This window comes from Pinus tabuliformis, chromosome Q (genome assembly GCF_031772625.1).
Source record: "Pinus tabuliformis cultivar Carrire ecotype Pingquan chromosome Q, CPIR1, whole genome shotgun sequence".
NCBI lineage: Eukaryota > Viridiplantae > Streptophyta > Pinopsida > Pinales > Pinaceae > Pinus > Pinus tabuliformis.
Genome location: NC_142296.1, coordinates 758,932,338 through 758,944,655, shown reverse-complemented (window position 1 = coordinate 758,944,655; position 12,318 = coordinate 758,932,338). Strand labels below are relative to the sequence as shown.

The 12,318-nt window shown below is 34.3% G+C and overlaps 1 pseudogene; it reads right to left on the bottom strand.

The window, feature by feature from the left end:
- Positions 1-4,458: 4,458 nt before the first annotated feature.
- On the bottom strand, positions 4,459-5,850 carry LOC149221720 (5-methyltetrahydropteroyltriglutamate--homocysteine methyltransferase-like; annotated as a pseudogene).
- Positions 5,851-12,318: the final 6,468 nt, after the last annotated feature.

The following is a 12,318-nucleotide window of genomic DNA, read 5'->3' as shown; positions in this document are numbered from 1 at the left end:
ACAGTTCTGTGGTTCCTCAAATTGGAGTAGAGAATCTGGTGGTCTCTAGAGAAAATACCACGCTATGGCATCAAAGGCTTGGACATATTGGAGAGAAGGGCCTTCGAATACTTCATGGTAAAGGTATTATAGAAGGTATGACTAATAGATCTCTGGATTTTGATTTCCATGAAAATTGTGTATATGGGAAGAATAATTGGGTGAGTTTCCCCTCTGTTGGTAAGAGGGTGAAACATATATTAGAGCTTGTGAACAGTGATGTGTTTGGACCTACAAAGTTTCTGTCACTCGGTAATTCTATGTATTATGTATCATTTATATATGACTTCTCAATGAATAAATGGATATATTTCCTCAAGAAGAAATATAAACTCTTTGACAGGTTTAATGAATTTAAGGCTCTAGTGGAAAACCAGACAGAGAAGAAGATAAAGGTGCTGAGGAGAGATAACGATGGAGAGTTTTGCAAGAAGGAATTTGAAGCATTCTGTAAGAAGAGTGGTATAGCCGACAGAATACTACTCCATACACACCTCAGCAAAATGGAGTTGCAGAAAGAATGAACAAGACATCGATGGAAAGGGAAAGAATCATGCTCAGTGGTGTCGGGTTAGGATAGGAATTCTGGGTAGAAGCGATGGAGACAACATGTTACCTGGTCAATAGATCACCTTCATTAGCGTTAGAGGATAAGACTACAAAAGAGGTATGGACTCATAAGGAACCTTCTCTTTCACATCTGAGGGTATTTGGATGTGATGCATATGTACATGTTTCAAAGGAGAGAAGAAAAAAATTGGATAGTAAATCTGAAAAGCGCATCTTTATTGGGTATAAGGATGTTTTAAAGGGTTATAAGATTTGGAACCCAGTAACAAAGGAAGGTAGTGTAGAGCCGAGATGTGGTTTTGAGAGAGGTGAAATATGTTATTAAACATGAAGTCCAACCAAAGGAACCTAATAAGAGAGAGCTTGAGTTTAAGGAGGAATAATGAGACTCTACAACAGAAGAGGAATCAAAAGATGAAGAGCCACAAACTCTGGTTGTGAGAAGATCAGTTCGAGAAAGAAGATAGTCAGAAAGGTATAGTCGACCTGATTTCTATTCAAATTTTGTTTTATCTATTACTGATGATGATCCCGGAACTGTGAAGGAAGCACTATATTCAGAGGATGGAAAACTATGGAAAGAGGCCATGGTTAATGAAATGGCATCTTTACACAAAAATGAGGCTTGGGACCTGGTGGAATTTCTAGCTGGAAGAAAACCCATTGGTAGTAAATGGGTGTTCAAGAAGAAGACTAATGCAGAAGGAAAGTTAGAGATTTTAAAGCTCAGGTGGTAGCAAAAGGTTATTCCAAGGTGCCAGGTATTGATTTTGGTGATATTTTTTCTCCTATTTCCAAGGTATCTTCTATTATATTACTTTTATATGTTGTTGTTGCTTTTGATTTTGAGGTACAATAGATGGATGTGAAGACATCATTTATTCACGGGGATCTGGAAGAAGAGATCTACATGAAGCAACCTAAAGGCTTTGTGGTGAAGGGTAAGAAAGAACTAATATGCAAGTTAAAAAAGTATCTGTATGGGTTAAAACAGTCACTAAGGATGTTGTGTCAGAAATTTGATACATTTATACGGGGACTTGGCTTCACGAGAAGTAAAGCAGATCACTGTGTGCATTTTAAATTCATTGGTGACCGTGTTATTTATCTAGTCTTGTATGTGGATGATATGTTGTTGGCTAGAAATAACAAAGAAATTATAGAGGATTTGAAGACCCAATTGTCCTCCAAATTTGACATGAATTATCTTGGTGCTGCAAACAATATTTTGGGCATGGAAATTAAAAGAGATCAGGAAAAGAGGAAGCTCTTCTAAAACCAGAGGAAGTATGTCGAGACAATATTGTAGAGGTTTAATATGCAAGATAGTAAACCAGTGAAGGATCATATTCCTGTAGGTGTAAAGTTATTTGTTGAACAATGTCGCAAAACATAAGAAGAGGAAGAGGACATGTCCCATGTTCCATATGAAAATATGTATGTGATGGTCTATACTAGACCACACATTGCACATGCATTGGGATTATTGAGCAGGTTTATGTAAAAACCAGGGAAGGAGCATTGGACAACAGTGAAGTGGGTTTTCAGGTATTTGAGTGGCACTAGTGATTATGGTTTGTGCTACCAAGGAAGACCAGGATTGAACAAAGTTTTTGATATCTGTGGCTTTTTTTATGCAAACTGGGCTGGAGATTTGGATGAAAGAAAATCTACAAGTGGGTATGTGTTTAACCTATTTTGAGGTGCATTCACTTGGATGAGTAAGAAACAATCTGTAGTGGCACTATCAACTACAGAGGCAGAATACATGGTAGCTAATCATGCAAGCAAGTAATTTGGTTTCAGAAATTGTGTTCAAGTATGGGGTTATTACAGGGAGCTATAAGGATAGACTGTGATAGCCAAAGTGAAATTTTCTTTCTAAACAACCCTTCTTATCATTCAAACACAAAGCATATTGATGTTCACTATCACTTTGTGAGGGATCTGATACAAGTTAAAAAGGTGTTTTTGGTAAAGGTGGACACTTTGAAGAATACTGTAGATGCATTGACAAAATATGTGAGCTCTAAGAAGTTCTCTTGGTGTATAGAAACAATGGGTGTTGTAGGGTTGGATAATTAACTAAGTCTCTTGTTTCCCCCTATGGAAAGAAAACAACAAGTGGGAGAATGTTGGTTTGTGGTATATTCTTTCCATGACTAGCAGGGGGGTAATAGGGGGTGCGGTAGCCCTCCTATCATGGGATATGCAGGGGTCCCCCCTGCAATGACCCTATATTACCTATATTACCTATGGTTTTCAGGATGGAATTCGCGCATGGTTTTGGGTGCGATGGTTTTTGTTCCATGGTGTTAAGTAGATCCAATCAAGGGAACTATGATTCTGCTCTAATCCAAGGTTAATGGATTAGGGTTTATGGATGCTTCAGCATGTATATATATATATGTACTGTAACATTGAAAGGAACATAATGAGAAATCAATCAAGTAGTCTTGGTTTTGGTTTCCAAGGGAAAACTTTTGTGTATATTTCTGTTATGCTCTTGTCTTCATTTATTTTCTATTTTTAGAATTCGTATGCAGGTAATTTCTGTATGAGGTTAAAACCTACATTGACACCAATCTCATTATGCCAAATGCATCACACCTAGAGACTACAATAAGCAAGCTCAAAACCCAGTGGATGTGTTCCTTGTAATAATATTTTGAATAGTGACCTTCCAAAGTGTCAGGTAATGTAAATGCAACAACAATCCTTCTTTTACTTTTTTCACTCCATAAGGTAGGACATGAGGAAGGGAAAATTAATTACCAAAATAATATAGGATATTTTGAAAAATACACCTGTTCTAAAAATTCTAAATGACCTCATCACTATTATTTCAAAAATATGTTAATTTTTTTTTTTTTATCATCTTGCAGAGGAAAGCTCAGTTTCCAGCAACTTGGTGAATGCAACCATGTTGTTCAATGTAGGAACAACTTCATCATACTTCCTGGTCAGAAAACCATAATTGGATTTACCAATGAGATGTTTTTCTCCAACACATAAAGTATATAGAGGAGAAGGAGAATATTAAAAAGAGTTAAAAAAAAACATGATGCAAGGGTCTCTCCCAACTCCTCAGTAATACTATATTTTTGTTGGTTAGAAAATGCACCTCAAGCTATATTCCTTGTAGAAATTGACTAGGAAATGGAAAAATTGATATGACCAAGTGTAAAAATGATGTGACCAAACCTTGTGGATATGGTCTACAAACGCTTCTATGCCTGGAATGTGAGGAGAGTGTATACCATAAACACAAGGACTAATTCTATCCCCATATTTCACATCATCCCAGAAAACTCTCAACGATTTATCATTAGAGTGAGAACTATCAAATGTAATGATATCGAAATCCATATTAACAATGGAATAAATGATGTATTTGAATTTGGAGTAACACACTTGAGTGTGGATCTGAACAAATGAATAACATAAAAGGGGAAGGAGAATTGATTTTGTATAACTTGTAAAATTCTAAGAAACAAATAATAGTCCAACTCATGTCCACTGGTTAAAAATGTATTCTACACAAATCGATGAATGAGGGCATCTTAGAAGTTTTGACAAACCTGAGTACTATCCTTTACACCAAAGCTAGTGATATGGAAACAATGAACAGCCCATTCTAGGTAGTTATCCTTTTCTACCTTGAACGAAGGTAGTCTTCGCTTAGGTCTAGCTCATCGATTTGGATCAATCGAGAATGCAGAATGATACTAGTTAAGTGAAAAACAACAATGAAGTTAATCTAAAGGGCACTATGAAAAAAATAATTATGACAAGATTTTAGACTAAGCAATTGGAAATCCATACATGAATACCATTTCCGTCGAATTATTAAACCTCCTCTTTCATGTCTAGTGTAATTTGCAAGTTCGTTTCTGACCTACAATACATATATAAGGGAGTTGAATTAAAAATTAGAATTGACAGTCTACCAATTCAATAAACAGGGAAAATTAACTAGGGATAATAGGTAGAAGTTCAACTAGAAAAGCATCTAGTAATTTTGATGAAGACATGGTCATCATTACCTAAGTTGATCATATGTTACAAAAGAATTGTCACAAGAGTTTGGAATTGTAAGTATTCCCTTCATGGGAATGCAGACAAACTATAGGCATACGTTGAGAGAAACACCATCATTTATTTTTGGTAGGTAACATCTCCATAAATAATTAGTGGTTTCACACAACAAGAACCATAATACCATACCCAACCATTAAATTTGAATGCAAATCCCTGAAGCTATTCCCCAAAATATTCTACCATGTTGTTTCTTTGCATAAATAATTAAGATAAATAATTAGCCTACATCTTAGAGAAGATGATGTTTGATGATTTCGACCAAATCAATCCAATACCCACCTCAGGTTCACCATGCACTAGAACATCAATGTCGAGATATTCCTGCATTTTAACCACTTTTGTAATTTCATGCTTAATGGCCTCAATACTATTTTCTTCTAAAATACTATTACAAATCACAAACTTATACCATCTTAGACATGCATTTTGACATACAATGGGTAAATATATTTTGCAAATTTCAATATATCCTAACATACTTTTTTGTTTCTTATTCACAATAAATTTACAAAATTATTTCTTCTAAGGAAAGGATCCAATTGTAGTCATTGATATAATGAGGAGGTTCAACACTTTTCATTTTTGATCTAAATGAAGAATGGCAGGTGTACCTCAGCAATGATCAGAGCCTTTGAGTGCTTCAACCTGTAATTTCAACAAACCACTTCAAATATTGTATCTAATGGTTTCAGATTAACCATCTAAAAAATGTTGAAGGTAATGTACTAATCATATCTAAAAATTATCCTCAGTTCATTAAAAAAGGGATTATTGTTTGTATATTAATAATTATAATATATCCTAAGAAAATGGAAATGACATAATCAACAAATTGAATATAATAAGCCAAGCAATATGAGTAGATCATTTGTCAACATACAACATTTTTCAAGGCCTCATTATCAAACTTAGTAGAGGTCTTCCTTGAATATATTGAGGTTTCATTTTCAACAAAATGTGCTTTCCAAATCATGAATATGTTTAGATAAACTTACATTTCAGAATCAAATGTGTTAGAATATAAAACATCAGGATGAAAACAATGGTCATGGAAATAAGACAGATTTTAAATGAATGTAACAACTAACTCCTATGTTCAAAAACATATACTATAGTTATTCCCTCATCCAAGGTCTTCATGCCTAGGGGAAATTTATTCCACCTTGTAATTGCAATTAACATTGTCTCCAAAAACAATTTTAATAGTAATCAACACAATGCAAATTCCCAACATGTTAAGGATCTTTACCTAATCTTCTTGACTAGTCAATGCTTTTGCCAAAGCTACTACTTCAAGAATTTTTTGTGTAGCGAATTCAAGTCAGGACTTAATCTCATTATCAACCTTTGTCTTATTTACTAAATAGGCTTGACCAATGAATGCTTTGGCCAAAGATAGTACTTGAGTAGTTTTCATACAGAAAAATCTCTTGAGGAATTAATATCATTATCAAGCTCTATCTAATTTACTAAATCCACATATGTACAAAGACGAGAAAAAGAGATGGAGACAACAATTTTTCCTACAATACAAATCGATGGAATTCACATATTAATTAGGAAAGCATATGTAGTTTCTTATTCCAAGATCACATGTCCAAGGAAAAATAGTGTGCATAGTGCACACATGCCTTTACCAACAATCTATCTGAGATCCTTTAAAATTCTAAGTGGTTTTTCCAAATCATTAGCCCAAATGTTTCTCCCATGAATTTCTCCAGCAAAAAGGTTCTTGTCCTCAAAAAAGCTAACAATTTTAACAATCTTGAGTGCTCTAGTTCCATGTAGTAGATCCAACCCAATAGAAGATACAACCTTCAACTAAATTATGGTCCTGGGTTTAATTGTATATCTCATAGTAAGAAAAAATTTAGATCGCCAAATCTACACCATATGAATTTAGGCATTCAAGTAGTATGTAACTATTTTCAAGGAACTAGTTTATTATCCTGATGCAAATATTGTATGTCACAACATTAGAAAATTTAGATCCCTAATGATACACTATATATGTTTTGGAGTTAGTATTATCTACTTATTTGTAGGAGACATCTATTTAGTAAAATCGAGCTATTGATATCCTGCTACAATTTGTAGTGTTGCACTTACTAGTTAATGACAAACCACTTGGTCATCTCCATAGCAAGAAGCTTAGAATTTCTGTGTGCCATTGAGAAGTGTGGAATCCAACCTCACCCACTATTTCATCCAAATCATGTAGGAACAACCCAAAGCATGGTAGTTGTGTGAAGGACCTGCTCATAATAGGAAAAGGTGTTGCATGGGATGAATAATAGGCTGACATCAACCATCTTCTTGCATGTTGTACCTATCAAATCCATTGCCATGTTATACAATTCAAGTACGCTGCTCTTACCATCCCAAAAGGATTCAAATGCAAACTTGATTTCTCTTTTGGGACCAATGTAGGATAACCAACCACATGTGAAACCAATAAGGACTTTGAATTGTGCTCAAAGGACAAAAGAGCGATGCTTGTAGACTCTCAAACAAGACCATACATGGATTCTGAGAAATCTCTAGGACAAAGTTTCTTTAATTGTGTAAACTACTAAGATTTCAATAGCACAGTCAAAATCAAATACACGTATGGGACCATAACTTTGGGTAGATGAATAAATAATAAAGGTTATATGGAAGAGTGGAAAAATGTTTAAAGGGTATCGACCAAAGGGTTAAGTAGTGCAATCATGCTTTGGATGGTTGTCCATATGGTAGTGGGGGGAATGTTCAAACTAACTCGTAAAAAATATTATTGCACCCAAAACATATTTGCAGGTCAGTATTCAACTATAAGGACAACATGAGTTTGCAGGACTTGTGTACATATGCTAGAAAGGTGGTGCAAACCTAGAATCTAAATTATTATGAGCAAAGCCATAAATAACTAGATGTAATGATCGAAAAGTAGGGATACAAGGAGGGATGTTATAACATTTGACAAGACAACAAGGTTTCAACGTTTGTGGAAAAAATCATATTTCCATTATATTAGTAACAGTGAAATTAGGCTAAATTATGTCTAAGACACTGTTTCCAGATAACAACAAGAACATAGGCAACAAAAGGATGCACATCATGCCCCTTACTAGTTAAAAATTGGTGACAAGGTTAGGTTTTATTTGCTGAGAGATTATTTTCACAGTATTCATCAGTATCTAAATCCCATTTCATATAGTGCATACATTGTAATTAGGGAGGCCTATCTAAACCTGGTAGTGAGGCTCACAATCAAGGAAGTATGTTTGAAACATAATTTTTTGTCCAAAATAAGAAGCCAAAAATCCTATAAGGTTTAACATAGTTGTCTACGTAGATTGAATATCTAAATCAAAATTACAAACCAAACTAATAAAGATTGTTTGGACACAATAACATGAGGCATTAGGATTCATTAATTTTTTCCAATATAACAAATGTTAACTCCTAGGAAATTTAATGGAGTTGAGACCTCTGAAGTATAGCTTTCTAGAATAGCTACCCTTCCAAAGCTCATTCTCTTCTTTTTTTAAATTCGATATTCTGTAGAGTTATGTACTTGTAACCTCTTCAATCAAAATGAACTTACTTTCATTAAATAAATTAAAAAAAAGAAATTGAATATATAATAGAGCAACTGACAAACTTATGAACAAACTGTAGAAAGAGGCAAACCACTAAGGCTTGGATTTTTCACTTGGCCTAGCTTTAAGGATAGGAAAAGATTCTTTGACTTGAAATTGAGATTCCAAGGTCATCAATGCATTTTAGAAATATCTAAAAGGGTCATAATTTCACCAACACACATCAAAAATAATCGTCGACTGGCAACATACCCACCACATTGCCCCCACTTTAACCACTATCGATATCATCCTACTGTCAAACTATATTGCCAAATTCAAAATAGGAAATGAAAGAGAGAAAAAAAAGTTTCAATCACAATAATAATTGATATTACAATAGATTTTTCCACCAAACTACAAGACAAATATTTCCAAGATAAACCATCTAGCATCAAAGGCTATATAAAAAATAATAGTACTTGATAACTTTTATTTATAATAGAATAACACTAACAAATATCCATCTAAACCCATCTCTGAGATGCACTTCCATCTTTCCAATATTAATATTCATGCCTAGGTTTGAGATGTCTTGAGGTTGGCAAGATAAAGTTGTATCTATACAACCTCAAACTCTATAAATATGCACATTGCATCATGACCTTAAGGTTGAGGTTACCAAGCTAAGGTTGTATGGCGCAACGTCAAATATTTGTAAAGGTGCATCTTTATTATGATGAGTTTTTTCTCAAATTTTATGAACCCAGTACTACACCTAAACTTAATACAAATACAACAATTAATGGATTCTAATTCCAATTGTAGTGTTGAGCACTAAGGTGTGAAATTAGGCAAGTATAATATGATAGCTAATATTACAAAAGGGGAAGGATGAGAAATTTAAAAATAAGGATGACAGTTGTAGGGTTGGAGTAAAACATGATTGCATGAATTTATTGTTGAGAATTCATTATAAAGCATAAAATAATGCATCTACATTTATTTAATGGATGTCATTTATAATAACTTCAAAGAAGGAAATGTGGAAATATAGTACACAACCATCAATAGTACCAAAAGCATAGAGTTCCAGAGATATATGGCACCCATGGCATTCAATATTTATATATTAACTACTATTGAGAAATTTTGAATGCCTGTGAGCTATTAATGATGAGATGGGCTTACAATAATGTTGCTTGGTGCACTATAGTAGATATTTTATTCCCCCCACATAGTATACAATGATAGAAGATCTTCAACTTACCTTGTCTCATGTGCGTTTCAATGACCCAAGCCCCTTCTAGGCCTTCTCTTTTCCATTTTGAGAATACGTTGTAAACTATATTAAATATGGTATTGTATTTTGAATTGGTAGTTTACATATTGGAAAATTATTTCAAATATTCTTGTATCTAAAATGTTCTACTAACTCAATTCATTTAGGCTTAATATCATATTTTAACCTTTTTAATATTGAATAATCTAGGGCAATTAGGTTAATAGGATTCTTCTCATGATGACAACTATTTGTGAGGTACATTTTACTCTTTCTTATTTGCACAATATTCTCTTGTTATTATTAGATTGTGTTTTCTTTTCTTCATCTAATAGTTAACAAAACAAAAGAGACAAGAACACAAGATGTTGGCTTTCTACAAAACCTTTCACTCTTTGAGAGAAAAACCTGCACAAATTCTTCTTATAGAAATTCAATTGACAATTACCAGAACTAAGAACCTTGACCTATGTTTCCGTTCCTATATGAAGGCACAATCATCCTCCTTCCTCGATTCTTCGATTGATTCATGGAACCAAAACATTATCACTGCAACATCCAAACATTGTGATATATTCATGAACTTTGGCCTCACATATTTGTGCATCATACCTTCATTCAGTTGAACCATGTAACATATAACAGCATTATGTAGCACTTATTGATCATCATATTACTGCAACTCTTGTTGTCACCGAGATCTAGCAGCGAGCATCACTGAGTATCATCTTACTGAGACCTTATCCAAGCTACAACACTGTCCATCCTTATTTTAGTGAATATATTCCTGAGACAATGAGGAGGATATCACTGCAATAACATCCAAAACTAGTCTGTACTATGATCGAACTCCTTTCTATCTTGACCACCGAGAATCTCAGAAAATATGTAGAGAAGTTACCTATGGATAATCCGCGTTTTATCTCTATTGTACCCATCCAAAATTTTAGGGATATATCGAGTTTGTCCACTATGGGAATGTGAGGGTACAAGCTCCTACATATAGTTGTTTGCCCCTACATTTGAGCTGACATGACAAACTAAAAGGGTGTGTCTCCATATGTGAGTTGACTTGTCATTTGTATACCTTTTGAGGCTAACATCAAGAAGAGGATGATTTTTCTTCTTTATTAGAGGGCTTCAAGTCAACTTGTAGACCTAGATATATTATTTATATGCCCAATAAGGGTCATATATAACATTGAATTTAAAAACAAAAATCCCTTACTCATGAAACCCACGAAGCAAGCCAATAATAAATTATTTTCTTCATTACATTATCTAGAAAAAACACAATTACATGTCATTATGAAGACTGAGCCTAGTTACATTTTACAACACTCCCTCTTAACTAGGGAGGTATTCATAATGGTACTTGGTCATTCTCAATCTAAATAATATCTCATAAGAAGAATAAGATTGATAATCCATGTGTATAGAATCATAGTAACCAACATTGTTTCCACAACAAGGCCTTGACTGAAATATCTATCTCTCATTAGATTAGAGCACATTGTTGGTGAGATCAATGACTATAGACACCTTCATCATTGTATGTCAAGGTACATACCCACCCAGGTATTTACTAGGTATGACCTTCTAGGACTATTGTTATCTTGGGATCCCAACCCTCAAATACTATCAATCCTCTTGCCTACTCTTATCTTGGATGCCCATTAACTAATCCTCCATTCTTTCTTCCCACGTCAAGACAAGAATGTTGTGTCTATCTCTCTCTCTCTCTCAATTAGGGAACATATTCCAATTCCTATGAAGGAATATACCCAATCTCCCTCTAATGAGGAACTTGCCCAAGCTGCCTCTTTATTAGGGACTTGTCAAAGCTCCCTCTCAACTGGGGACTCTCCCTTTCATCGACAACTTCCTCTTGATGGGTCCTTCAACTGCTTGAACAATTTCTTTTCTTGATGTCATGAAATTCAGCTGAGCTTCTTTCTTGTATGGAAACAACCATCAATCACTTTACTTCTTAGTCCGTCATGTTATTCCTTTCTTAATGGAAATTAGCCTTCTTGGTACATATCTAGAACCCTCTTCACATGGCTAATTCTTTCTAATCATTCTTCTTTCAAGAATTTCCATCCAACACATGAATACTAGTTGTACTTTCACTTAGAACTCTTGTTCCAACAGTCCTACATGAACTCATCCAGATATTATTCAAGAAATCAAAACATAACATTAAATTAAATAGTACCTTACAAGATGGATCTTTATCATGACATCTTCCGATAGGTATCAACATCCTGCATGAATGTTAAGACATCTCCCAATGATATCCATTGTCAAGGGTATCCATCCTTTTCAGGCTTCCATCAGAGTCTTCATGTCTTTCCAGGAGCTTTTCTGGTTAAATATTCTTGTTCTTTTGGATGTTTATCACCTTCATCATTGCTACATATCTCACGATATATTCCTTCCTTACACATCACATTCCTAGGAGCTTCCAATCCAAGTTCCTTTATTTTAGTGAACCACCTCATACTTCATATGAGGACATATTATGTTGATTTCATCTAGTGTGACTTATGCCTTCATACATCCTAGAGGAGGAGATCCTTTTCCTTTAATCATGCTTCTCAAGATAGAAGTAGTGATCCATGTTACATGCAACCATACGAAATGAATTTATAATATTAAATACAAGCATACTTACATCCTTTTACCTTTAGGTCATCTATTCTTCTTCCAATATCTTCCTTGATTGAAAATATCCTCTTGATCTAATTCAATTTTCATGTC